Raw genomic sequence first — 14,540 nt, forward strand, 5'->3', positions numbered from 1 at the left:
GTTTCGTAACGTTTGTAAACGTTTGGCTTAAATGGCTAAAAAGGCGAAACGCTTGGATTTGTTTCGTAACGTTTGTAAACATTTGGCTTAAATCGCTAAAAATGTGTAACGATTGGTTTTTTTATGTAACGTTTGTAAACGCTTGGCTTAAATTTCTAAAAAGGGGAAACGTTTAGATTTGTTTCGTAATGTTTGTAAACGTTTGGCATAAATTGCTAAAAAGGGGAAATGTTTGGATTTGTTTCGTAATGTTTGTAAACGTTTGGCTTCAAACGCTAAAAAGGGGAAACGTTTGGATTTATTTCGTAACGTTTGTAAACGTTTGGCTTAAATTGCTTAAATAGGGAAACGTTTGGATTTGTTTTGTAACGTTTGTAAACGTTTGGCTTAAATCGCTAAAAAGGTAAAACGTTTGGATTTGTTTCGTAGTGTTTCGCTAAAATGTGGAAACGTTTGAATTTGTTTCTTAACGTTTGTAAATGTTTGGATTTTTTTTGTAATGTTTGTTAAAATTTGGTTTTGTTTCGTGACGTTTGTAAACGTTTGGCTTAAATCGCTAAAAAGGTGAAACGTTTGGATTTGTTTCGTAGAGTTTGTAAACGTTTGGCTTTAATAACTAAAAATGTGAAACGTTAGGATTTGTTTCGTAAAGTTTGTAAACGTTTGGCTTAAATTGCTAAAAATCGGAAATGTTTGTTTTTGTTCTGTAATGTTTGTAAACGTTTGGATTTTTTTCGTAACGTATGAAAGATTTGGCTCAAATCGCTAAAAAGGTGAAACGTTTGGTTTTGTTTCGTAACGTTTGTAAACGTTTGGCTTAAATTGCTAAAAAGGTGAAACGTTTGGATTTGTTTCGTAACATTCGTAAACGTTTGGTTTAAATTGCTAAAATTGTGAAACGCTTGGATTTGTTTCGTAAAGTTTGTAAACGTTTTGCTTAAATCGCTAAAAAGGTGAAAGCTTGGATTTGTTTCGTAACGTTTGTAAACGTTTGGCTTATATCGCTAAAAAGGTGAAACGTTTGGATTTGTTTTGTAACGTTTTAAACGTTTGGCTTACACCGCTAAAATGGCAAAACGTTTGTATTTGTTTCGTAATGTTTGTAAACGCTTGGATTTGTTTTGTAAAGTTTGTAAATGTTTGGTTTTGTTTCGTGACGTTTATAAACGTTTGGCTTAAATAACTAAAAAGGGGAAACGTTTGGATTTTTCTCGTAACGTATGTAAACGTTTGGCTTCAATCACTAAAAATGTGAAACGCTTGGATTTGTTTCGTAAAGTTTGTAAACATTTGGCTTAAATCACTAAAAAGGTGAAACGCTTGGATTTGTTTCGTAACGTTTGTAAACGTTTGGCTTAAATCGCTAAAAATGTGAAATGATTGGTTTTGTTCCATAACGTTTGTAAACGTTTGGCTTATATCGCTAAAAATGTGACACGTTTGGATTTTTTACGTAAAGTTTTAAACGTTTGGTTTTGTTTCGTAACGTTTGAAAACTTTTGGCTTAAATCTCTAAAAATGTGAAACGTTTCGATTTTTTCGTAAATTTTTAAACGTTTGGCTTAAATCACTAAAATGGGGAAACGTTTGGATTTGTTTGTAACGTTTGTAAACGTTTAGATTAAATCGCTAAAATGGTGAAACGTTTGGATTTGTGTCGTAACGTTTGTAAATGTTAGGTTTAAATCGCTAAAATGGGGAAACGTTTGGATTTGTTTCGAAACGTTTGTAAACGTTCGGCTTAAATCGCTAAAAAGAGGAAACGTTTTGATTTGTTTCGTAACATTTGTAAACGTTTGCCTTAAATCGCTAAAAAGGTGAATTTTAAGATTTGTTTCGTAGAGTTTGTAAACGTTTGGCTTTAATCACTAAAAATGTGAAACGTTAGGATTTGTTTCGTAAAGTTTGTAAACGTTTGGCTTAAATTGCTAAAAATCGGAAATGTTTGTTTTTGTTCTGAAATGTTTGTAAACGTTTGGATTTTTTTCGTAACGTATGAAAGATTTGGCTCAAATCGCTAAAAAGGTGAAACGTTTGGTTTTGTTTCGTAACGTTTGTAAACGTTTGGCTTAAATTGCTAAAAAGGTGAAACGTTTGGATTTGTTTTGTAACGTTCGTAAACGTTTGGTTTAAATTGCTAAAAAGTTGAAACGCTTGGATTTGTTTCGTAAAGTTTGTAAACGTTTTGCTTAAATCGCTAAAAAGGTGAAAGCTTGGATTTGTTTCGTAACGTTTGTAAACGTTTGGCTTAAATCGCTAAAAAGGTGAAACGTTTGGATTTGTTTTGTAACGTTTTAAACGTTTGGCTTACACCGCTAAAATGGCAAAACTTTTGTATTTGTTTCGTAATGTTTGTAAACGCTTGGATTTGTTTTGTAAAGTTTGTAAATGTTTGGTTTTGTTTCGTGACGTTTATAAACGTTTGGCTTAAATAACTAAAAAGGGGAAACGTTTGGATTTTTCTCGTAACGTATGTAAATGTTTGGCTTCAATCACTAAAAATGTGAAACGCTTGGATTTGTTTCGTAAAGTTTGTAAACATTTGGCTTAAATCACTAAAATGGGGAAACGTTTGGATTTGTTTCGAAACGTTTGTAAACGTTCGGCTTAAATCGCTAAAAAGAGGAAACGTTTTGATTTGTTTCGTAACATTTGTAAACGTTTGCCTTAAATCGCTAAAAAGGTGAATTTTAAGATTTGTTTCGTAACGTTTGTAAACGTTTGTCTTCAATCACTAAAAAGGTGAAACATTTGGATTTAAATTTCTAAAAGGTGAAACGTTTGGATTTGTTTCGTAACGTTTGTAAAAGTTTGGCTCATATCGCTAAAAAGGTGAAACGTTTGGATTAGATTTGTAATGTTTGGCTTAAATCTCTACAAAGGGGAAACGTTTGGTTTTGTTTCATAACGTTTGTAAACGTTCGGCTTAAATCGCTAAAAATGTGAAACGTTTGTTTTTGTTCAGTAACATTTGTATACATTTGGCTTAAATCGCTAAAAAGGGGAAATGTTTGATTTTGTTTCATAACCTTTGTAAACGTTTGGCATAAATCCATAAAAAGGTGAAACGTTTGGATTTGTTTCGTAACGTTTTTAAACGTTTGACTTAAGTTGCTAAAAATGTGAAACGTTTGTTTTTGTTCCGTAATGTTTGTAAACATATGGATTTGTTTCGTAATGTTTGAAACATTTGTCTTTAATTGCAAAAAAGGTGAAACATTTGGATTTGTTTCGTAACGTTTGTAAACTTTTGGCTTAAATCGCTAATATGGGGAAACGTTTGGATTTGTTTCGTAACGTTTGTAAACGTTTGGCTTAAATCCCTAAAATGGGGAATGTTTGGATTTGTTTCGAAACGTTTGTATACGTTTGGCTTAGATCACTAAAAATGTGAAACAATTGGTTTTGGTCTGTAACGTTTGTAAACGTTTGGCTTAAATCGCTAAAAATGTGAAACTTTTCGATTTGCTTCGTAACGTTTTAAACATTTGGTTTTGTTTCGTAACGTTTGTAAACGTTTGGCTTAAATCGCTTAAAAGATGAAATGTTTGGATTTTTTTCGTAACGTTTGTAAAGTTTGGCTTAAATCGCTAAAATGGGGAAATGTTTAGATTTGTTTTGAAACGTTTGTAAACGTTCGGCTTATATCGCTAAAAAGGTGAAACGTTTAGATTTGTTTCGTAACGTTTGGAAATGTTTGTCTTAAATCGCTAAAATGGGGAAACGCTTGGATTTGTTTCGTAACGTTTGTAAACGTTTGGCTTAAATCGCCAAAAAGGTGAAACGCTTGGATTCTTTTCGTAACGTTCGTAAATGTTCGGCTTAAATTGCTAAAATAGGAAAACGTTTGGATTTGTTTCGTAACGTTTGTAAACGTTTGGCCTAAATCGCTAAAAATGTAAAATGATTGGTTTTGTTCCGTAACGTTTGTAAACGTTTGGCTTAAATCACTAAAAATGTGAATGTTTGGATTTGTTTTGTAAGGTTTTAAACGTTTGGTTTTGTTTCCTAATGTTTGTAAACGTTTGGCTTAAATCGCTAAAAAGGTGATACGTTTGGATTTGTTTCGTAATGTTTGTAAACGTTTGGCTTAAATTACTAAAATGGGGAAATATTTGGATTTCTTTCGTAACGTTTGTAAATGTTTGGCTTAAATCGCTAAAAAGGGGAAACGTTTGGATTTGTTTCTCAATGTTTGTAAAAGTTTGGCTTAAATTGCTAAAATGGGGAAACGTTTGGATTTGTTTCGTAACGTTTGTAAACGTTTGCCTTAAATCGCTAAAAAGGTGAAACGTTTAACGTTTGTAAACGTTTGGCTTACATTGCTAAAAAGGTGAAACGTTTGGATTTGTTTCGTAGCATGTGTAAATGTTTAGCTCCAATCACTAAAAAGGTGAAACGTTTGGATTTAAATTGCTAAAGGTGAAACGTTTGGATTTACTTCGTAACGTTTGTAAAAGTTGGGCTTAAATCACTTAAAAGGGGTAACGTTTGGTTTTATTTCGTAACGTTTGTAAACGTTCAGTTTAAATCGCTAAAAAAGTGAAATGTTTGTTTTTGTTCCGTAGCGTTTGTAAAACATTTGGCTTAAATCGCTAAAAAGGGGAAACATTTGGTTTTGTTTCATAACCTTTATAAACGTTTGGCTTAAATCCCTAAAAAGGGGGAATGTTTGGATTTGTTTCGTAGCGTTTGTAAACGTTTGGCTTATATTGCTAAAAATGTGATACGTTTGTTTTTGTTCCGTAATGTTTGTAAACGTTTGGATTTGTTTCGTAACATTTGAAACATTTGGCTTAAATTGCTAAAAAGGTGAAATGTTTGGTTTTGTTTTGTAACGTTTGGCTTAAATCGCTAAAAATGGAAAACAATTGGTTTGTTCCGTAACGTTTGTAAACGTTCGGCTTAAATCGCTAAAAATGTGAAACTTTTGGATTTGCTTCGTAACGTTTTAATTGTTTGGTTTTGTTTCGTAGCATTTGTAAATGTTTGGCATAAATAGCTTAAAAGATAAAACGTTTGGATTTGTTTCATAACATTTTGTAAATGTGGCTTAAATCGCTAAAATGGGGAAATGTTTGGATTTGTTTTGTAACGTTTGTAAACGTTTGGCTTATATCGATAAAAAGGTGAAACGTTTGGATTTGTTTCGTAACGTTTGTCTTAAGTCGCTAAAATGGGGAAACACATGGATTTGTTTCGTAACGTTTGTAAGCGTTTGGCTTAAATCGCTAAAAAGGGGAAACGCTTGGATTCTTTTCGTAACGTTTGTAAACGTTTGCCTTAAATCGCTAAAAATGTAAGACGATTGGTTTTGTTCCGTAACATTTGTAAACGTTTGGCTTAAATCACTAAAAATGTGAAAGTTTGGATTGTTTTGTAACGTTTTAAACGTTTGGTTTTGTTTCGTAACGTTTGTAAACGTTTGGCTTATATCGCTAAAAAGGGGAAACGTTTGGATTTGTTTCGTAACGTTTGTAAACATTTGGTTTAAATTTCTAAAATGGGGAAACGTTTGGATTTGTTTCGTAACGTTTGTAAATGTTTGGCTTAAATCGCTAAAAAGGGGAAACGTTTGGATTTGTTTCATAACGTTTGTTAAAGTTTGGCTAAAATCACTAAAATGGGGATACGTTTGGATTTGTTTCGTAACATTTGTAAACGTACGGCTTAAATCGCTAAAAAGGTGAAACGTATGGATTTGTTTCGTAACGTTTGTAATCGTTTGGCTTACATTGCTAAAAAGGTAAAACGTTTGGATTTATTTCGTAGCGTGTGTAAATGTTTAGCTTCAATCACTAAAAAGGTGAAACGTTTGGATTTAAATTGCGAAAGGTGAAACGTTTGGATTTGCTTCGTAATGTTTGTAAAAGTTGGGCTTAAATCACTTAAAAGGGGAAACATTTGGTTTTGTTTCATAACCTTTGTAAACGTTTGGCTTAAATCCCTAAAAATGTGAAACGTTTGTTTTTATTTCGTAGCGTTTGTAAACGTTTGGCTTATATTACTAAAAATGTGAAACATTTGTTTTGTACTGTAATGTTTGTAAACGTTTGGATTTGTTTCGTAACGTTTAAAACATTTGGCTTAAATTGCTAAAAAAGTGAAACGTTTGGTTTTGTTTTGTAACGTTTGTAAACGTTTGGCTTAAATTTCTAAAAAGCAGAAACGTTTCGATTTGTTTCATAACGTTTGTAAACATTTGGCTTAAATTGCTAAACAGGTGAAACGCTTGGATTTGTTTCTTAATGTTTGTAAACATTTGCCTAAAATAGCTAAAAACGAGAAACACTTGGATTTGTTTCGTAACTGTCACGACCCATTTTCATGAATCGCGACCGGCGCTAGGGTATGGGTAATGCAGTACCGAAACCCGTAGCTAGCCTTTCATTTAATTCATAAACACATAAACCTGCAGAAAACCAATGTTCGGGGGCAACCGAGACTTCAGCCTAAACTAGCAGTTATAATAATCAACAGTTAATATAACATGCTTATTCAATTTTGAGTCTAAAATAGGCATAACATGAATAATCCGAAATAAATACATAACATGCCAGAGCAATATAACCAGTCAGACCAATCCGACAAACAACTGTAAAAATAATAATAAAGACGTCTAGTCAACTACTGCGGTCTAAGAATAAAATAGTTTGACAGTTTATCACAATAAAGGGAACCTCCGAGGAAAAGTAAATGCGGAGATCACCAGACTCTCTCAGATCATAACCCTGGGAAAATTGGAAAAACAACGGGGTCAGATATACTGAGATGAGTTCATACCACTATTTACATTTATTAAGTGGAAAACCTTTAAAACGTTTAAAACATTTAATAACGATATTACAGATAATAGTTGGAACCCTAATCCACAATTCTAAATAATAATAATAATCCAATAGGTCTGGTCCCGAGAGCTGAGCTACACCGAGTTACCACTGGCCACACTTATACCAGAGTCCCGAGAGCTGAGCTACACCGAGTTACTCTACCTGGTCCCGAGAGCTATGCTCACACCGAGTTACCACATTTCTATATATACCTTACCCAGATCAATACCGGTGCGCACGCAGTCCTAATGATGCCCATTAGGTAGCACGTTCCAACTAAGAGCCATAATATAAAACAGTTCGAAATATACGTACAGTATATATATTTAATATTAAAATAACAATTTACTTAATAAAGCGGTAAATAGTAAATATAAACTCACTGCTTGCTAATCCACGTGAAATACCGGCAAGCAACTAACTCTGGTTCGCCTCTGAAGCACGAACAGTAGACGAGTCTAGACAAATAAAATAATTATTAAAATCAGACCCTAACTCTAGAGAGTACTAGACACCACATAAGACTAGCACAATTAACACGTAGTAAATAAACAATCCAAAGTAACACAAATATATCCAAAAGGTAATAAAGCCCAATTAATATAAGTCTATTGAGTTCTCACTTTAAAATCCAATTCATAAATATTATTTAATAACTTAAATAATAAATAATTACAAATAGTGGGTTTGCCGAGTTACCAATAACTACCAAGCTAACCTCACTTGTCGGATGACCCAAGTCTAGTCCGACTCAAAACGTTTATCAAATATAAACCCGAGTTTATATTTATAAAACAATTTAACAAAATATTAATCCATTTTAAAAGCGGAACTCAATAACTTCAATTCTAAGTAACCCAAGTTACCATCCAAAAACTTAATAAAATAAGTCATAAAAGTTTAGGGACTAAATTGCACTTTAGCCAATTAAGGACTAAATTGTACTTTTAGCCAAATTGATATTCTTAAACAAACTAGTTGCTTTTACTTATAATAAAAACCAAATATAAAGTTACTAGTCGAAAATCCATTTAATAAGGTTGTAGAATAAGTTCAGGGGCTAAATTGTAATTTAGCCAACTTTTGACAAAACGACATTTGAAGGCAAATATAATTACCCGAGTAATTATATTAAATTAATTCATAATTAATAATCATTAACAACTTATTAGTTATAAATCAAAAAGGAATCCATTCCATTAGGTATAACTAACTTAAGGTATTAAATTGATTAAGGTTTAAGTCTTTGGTGATTAAAGTGATTATTTGACCAATCATCTTCTTAAATGGAAAGAACAGAACCCGCCATGCTCAAACAACCAATTCACCATTTTTATGATTCTGAAACTAAGCTCATTCATCAATCTTATCAAAGCCAAAGCAACCTAATAGCCATAAATCAATCCAAATCAACATAACACAATTTCTACACACCCATAATCATTCAACACAAAGAATCAAACCACAACGTTAACTGCCGACTCCAACTCTCAACACGAAAATGGAAAATGGTTTGATAACTCCATGAAATCATAACTAACAAATAACACTAGAGATCTATAAGCCAAACAAACAAATCCATGGCCAAAGGGAAACAAAATGGTTCGACAGGAACCAAAAACCAAAACAGAAATATATAGCAAACATAAACGATGAAACGGGATTGATTAGAACGAGATCGACGGCGTACCGTTCAGCGAAACTGAGATAGGGAGACGTAGGGAATTGAGTCCAGAACGTCTGAGATCAAGCGGAATCAATTTCGATCTAGAAACGAAAGAGAACGAACCAAATTACGTAATGTCGTTCATACGCAAAATCTGGAAATCAAAAGAATCAGAAACTTACCGAACAGCAATCTTTGGAAGGTGATAACAGCTTCGATACTCAGTGAAATGACAAGAGGAAAACGGCTAGGGTTTCAGTGATGAGTGGTGAAGATTTTCTGTTTAGAAGTCGAGCTGATATAACGAGAGGGAGTAGGTCGAAAACGGGTTGGAAGTGGGCTGGGCGAAGGGGTCCAAGGAACAATCTGTTCTCGAACGGGAAAGGCCATATTTTGGCCTGCTCCCGTTCGAGAAAGGGCCTGGTCTCGAACGAGACCAGGCCTGAAAAAGGATTCTCGTTCGAGAATCCTTGGATTCTCGAACGGGAACCATCGTTTTTCTCAGGTCTCAAATGAGACCTGAGTCAAACGAAAGTGGTTCAACCATTTCGGTTGAACCACAACCCAAAGAAGAAGTTTAATTTTTTTTTTTAAAACCGAACCGAAGATGAATCGAACCACCATTAATTTACAAAACTTCAAATACCCCTCAAAACACATCCGGAACCACGTCGGAAATTAACCAAAATAAATTTAAAATTTTACGGGATATTACAGTAACGTTGGTAAACGTTTGGCATAAATCGCTAAGAATGTGAAAGGATTGGTTTTGTTCCGTAATGTTTGTATACGTTTGGCTTAAATCGCTAAAAAGGTGAAACATTTGGATTTGATTCGTAATGTTTGTAAACTTTTGGCTTAAATTGCTAACGAGGTGCAACGTTTAGATTTGTTTCGTAACATTTGTAAACGTTTGGTTTCAATCACTAAAAAGGTGAAACATTTAGATTTAAATTGCTAAAAAGGTGAAACGTTAGGATTTGATTCTAAACGTTTGACTTAAATCGCGAAAAAGGTGAAACGTTTGGATTCATTTTTGTAACGTTTGTAAACGTTGGACTTTAATCGCTAAAAAGGGGAAACGTTTGGTTTTTTTCGTAACGTTTGTAAATATTCCGCTTTAATCCCTAAAAATGTGAAACGTTTGTTTTTATTCCGTAACGTTTGTTAACGTTTGGCTTAAATCACTAAAAAGGCGAAACGTTTGGTTTTGTTTCATAACCTTTGTAAACGTTTGGCTTAAATCGCTAAAAAGGTGAAACGTTTTGAATTTTTTCGTATAGTTTGTAAATGCTTTGCTTAAATCGCTAAAAATATGAAACCTTTGGATTTGTTTCGGAACGTTTGTAAACATTTAGTTTTGTTTCGTAACGTTTCTAAACGTTTGGATTAAATCGCTAAAAAGGTGAAACATTTTGTTTTGTTTCGTAACGTTTGTAAACGTTTGGCTTAAATTGCTAAAAAGGTGAAACGTTTAGATTTGTTTCGTAACGTTTGTAAACGTTTGGCTAAATTGCATAAAAGGTGAAACACTTGGATTTGTTTCGAAACGTTGGTAAACGTTTGGCTTAAATCGCTAAAAAGGTGAAACGTTTGGATTTGTTTCGTAACGTTTGTAAACGTTTGGCTTAAATCGCTGAAAAGGTGAAACGTTTTGATTTGTTTCGTATCGTTTGTAAACATTTGGCTTAAATTAGTAAAAAGAGGGGAAACGTTTGGATTTGTTTCATGACATTTGTAAACGTTTGGCTTAAATCGCTAAAAAGGGGAAACGTTCGGATTTGTTTTGTAACGTTTGTAAACGTTTGGCTTAAATCGCTAAAATGGGGAAACGTTTGGATTTGTTTCGTAACGTTTGTAAACGTTTAGCTTATATCGCTAAAATGGGGAAACGTTTGGATTTGTTTCGTATCATTTGTAAACGTTTCGTTTAAATTGCTAAAAATGTGAAACATTTGGATTTGTTTCGTAATGTTTGTAAACATTTGGCTTAAATCGGTAAAAAGGTGAAACATTTGGTTTTATTTCATAACCTTTGTAAACATTTGGCTTAAATCGCTAAAAAGGTGAACTGTTTGGATTTTTTTCGTTATGTTTGTAAACGTTTGGATTAAATTGCTAAAGAGGTGAAAGTTTGGATTTCTTTCCTGACGTTCTTAAACGTTTGGCTTCAATCACTAAAAAGGTGAAATGTTTATATTTAAATTGCTAAAAAGGTGAAACGTTTGGATTCGTTTCGTAACGTTTGTAAACGTTTGGCTAAAATCGCTAAAAAGGTGAAACATTTGGATTTGTTTTTATAACGTTTGTAAAATTTTGGCTTAAATCGCTAAAAAGGAGAAACGTTTGGATTTGTTTCGTAATGTTTGTAAACGTTTTGCTTAAATCGCTAAAAATGTGAAACATTTGTTTTTATTCCAAAACGTTTGTAAATGTTTGGCTTAAATCGCTAAAAAGGGGAACGTTTGGTTTTGTTTCATAACCTTTGTAAACGTTTGGCTTAAATCGCTAAAAAGGTGACACGTTTGGATTTGTTTCTACGTTTGTAAATATTTGGCTTAAATCACTAAAAATATGAAACATTTGGATTTATTTCGTATCGCTTGTAAACGTTTGGTTTTGTTTCGTAAAGTTTATAAACGTTTGGCATAAATCGATAAAAAGGGGAAACGTTTGGTTTTTTTTGATAACGTTTGTAAATGTTTGGCTTAAGTTGCTAAAAAGGGGAAACGTATGGATTTGTTTCGTAACGTTTGTAAACGTTTGGCTTAAATAGCTAAAAAGGTGAACACTTGGATTTATTTCGTAACGTTTGTAAACGTTTGGCTTAAATCGCTAAAAAGGTGAAACGATTGGCTTATATGGCTAAAAAGGTGAAACGATTGGTTTAAATCGCTAAAAAGGTGAAAAGTTTTGTTTTGTTTCGTAACTTTTGTAAATGTTTGGCTTAAATCTCTAAAAAGGTGATACGTTGGCTTAAATCGCTAAAAAGGTGAAACTTTATGTTTGGATTTGTTTCGTAACATTTTAAACGTTTGTTTTTGTTCCGTAATGTTTGTAAACGTTTAGCTTAAATAGCTAAAAAGGGGAAACATTTGGATTTTTTTCGTAACGTTTGTAAACGTTTGGCTTAAATAGCTAAAACTATGAAATGTTTAGATTTCTTTCGAAATGTTTGTAAACGTTTGGAATTGTTCTCTAAAAAAGTGAAACGTTTGGATTTGTTTCGTAAAAAGGTGAAACGTTTGGTTTTGTTTCGTAACATTTGTAAACGTTTGGCTTAAATCGCTAAAAAGGTGAAACATTTGGTTTTGTTTTGTAACGTTGGTAAATGTTTGGCTTAAATTGCTAAAAAGGTAAAACACTTGGATCTGTTTCGTAATGTTTATAAACGTTTTACTTAAATCGCTAAAAAGGTGAAACGCTTGGATTTTTTCGTAATGTTTATAAACATTTAGCTTAAATCGCTTAAATGGGTAAACGTTTCGATTTGTTTCGTAACGTTTTAAACGTTAGGCGTAAATCGATAAAAAAGTGAAACGTTTGGCTTGGTTTCGTAACGTTTATAAACGTTTGACTTAATCGCTAAAAAGGTGAAACGTTTGGATTTGTTTTTGATAACCGTTGTAAATTTTTGGCTTAAATCGCTAAAAAGGTGAAACGTTTGGATTTGTTTCGTAACGTTTATAAACGTTAGGCTTAAATCGCTAAAAAGGTGAAACATTTGGATTTGTTTCGTAACGTTAGTAAACGTTTGGCTTAAATCTCTAAAACGGTGAAACGTTTTGATTTGTTTCGTATCGTTTGTAAACGTTTGTCTTAAATCGCTAAAAAGGTGAAACGTTTGGATTTGTTTCGTAACGTTTTTAAACGTTTGTCTTAAATCGCTAAAAAGGTGAAACGTTTGGATTTATTTCGTAACGTTTGTAAACGTTTGGCTTAAATTGCTAAAAAGGTAAAATGTTTGGACTTCTTTCGTAACATTTGAAACGTTTGGTTTAAATCACTAAAATGGGAAAATATTTGGTTCTGTTTCATAAAGTTTGTAAACGTTTAGATTAAATCGCTAAAAATGTGAAACGTTTGGTTTTGTTTCGTAACGCTTGTAAACATTTAACTTAAATCGCTAAGAAGGTAAAATGTTTGGATTTGTTTCGTAACTTTTGTAAACGTTTGACTTAAATCGCTATAAATGTGAAACGTTTGGATTTCTTTCGTAATATTTGTAAACGTCGGATTCGTTCGCTAAAAAGGTGAAGCGTTTGATTTTGTTTCGTAACCTTTGTAAATGTTTGGCTTAAATAGCTAAAAAGGTGAAACGTTTGGATTATTTCGTAACCTTTGTAAACATTTGGCTTAAATCGCTAAAAAGGAGAAACGTTTGGATTTGTTTCGTAACGTTTGTAAATGTTTGGCTTAAATCACTGAAAAGGGGAAACTTTTGGATTCATTTCGTAACGTTTGTAAACGTTTGGCTTATATCGCTAAAAAGGGGAAACGTTTGGATTCGTTTCGTATCGTTTGTAAACGTTTGGCTTAAATCTCTAAAAAGGTGAAACATTTGGATTTGTTTCGTAACGTTTGTAAACGTTTGGCTTAAATCTCTAAAAAGGGGAAACGTTTGGATTTGTTTCTTAATGTTTGAAAACGTTTGGCTTAAATAGCTAAAAATGTGAAATGTTTGGATTTGTTTCGTAACATTTGTAAACGTTTGGCTTTAATCGCTAAAAAAGGAAACGTTTATAAACGTTTGACTTAAATGGCTAAAAAGGATAAACATTTGGATTTTTTCCGAAACGTTTGGCTTAAATTGCTAAAAAGTGAAACGTTTAGATTTGTTTCGTAACATTTGTAAACGTTTGGCTTTAATTGCTAAAATGGGGAAACGTTTTGATTTGTTTCGTGTCGTTTGTAAACGTTTGACTTAAATCGCTAAAAAGAATAACCTTTGGATTTGTTTCGTAACGTTGGCTTAAATCGCTAAAAAGGAGAAACGTTTGGATTTGTTTCGTAACGTTTGCAAACGTTTGGCTTAAATCGCTAAAAAGGTGAAACATTTGGATTTGTTTCGTAACGTTTGTAAATGTGTGGCTTAAATTAATAAAAAGGCGAAACTTTTGGATTTGTTTCATAACGTTTGTAAACGTTTGGCTTAAATCGCTAAAATGGGAAAACGTTTGGATTTGTTTTGTAACGTTTGTAAGCGTTGGGCTTAAATTGATAAAATGGGTAAATATTTGAATTTGTTCCGTAACTTTTGTAAACGTTTGGCTTAAATTGCTAAAAATATGAAACGTTTGGTTTTGTTCCGTAACGTTTGTAATAGTTTGGCTTAAATCGCTAAAAATGTGAAACGTTTAGATTTGTTTCGTAGCGTCTGTAAATGTTTGGATTAAATCGGTAAAAAGGTGAAACATTTGGTTTTGTTTCTTAACCTTTGTAAACATTTGGCTTAAATCGCTAAAAAGGTGAAACGTTTGGATTTGTTCATAACGTTTTGGGTTAAATCGCTAAAAAGGTGAAACATTTGGATTTGTTTCGTAATGTTTGTAAACGTTTGGCTTAAATCGCTAAAAAGGTGAAAAGTATGGATTAGTTTCGTAACGTTTGTAAACGTTTGGCTTAAATCGCTAAAAAGGGGAAACGTTTGAATTTGTTTCGTTACGTTTGTAAACGTTTGGCTTAAATTGCTAAAAAGGTGAAATGTGTGGATTTGTTTCGTAACGTTTGTAAACGTTTGGCTTAAATCGCTAAAAATGTAAAACGTTTGGATTTGTTTCGTAATGTTTGTAAATGTTTGGATTTGTTCGCTAAAAAGGTGAAACGTTTGGATTTGATTCATAAAAAGGTGAAATGTTTGGTTTTGTTTCTTAATGTTTGTAAACGTTTGGTTTAAATCACTAAAAAGGTGTAACGTTTGGTTTTGTTTCGTAGCATTTGTAATCGTTTGGCTTAAATTGGTAATAAGGTGAAAACACTTGGATTTGTTTGGTAATGTTTTTATACGTTCGGCTTAAATTGCTAAAAAGGTGAAACGCTTGGAT

The sequence above is a fragment of the Mercurialis annua genome, linkage group LG7, assembly GCF_937616625.2.
Source record: "Mercurialis annua linkage group LG7, ddMerAnnu1.2, whole genome shotgun sequence".
Taxonomy (NCBI): domain Eukaryota; kingdom Viridiplantae; phylum Streptophyta; class Magnoliopsida; order Malpighiales; family Euphorbiaceae; genus Mercurialis; species Mercurialis annua.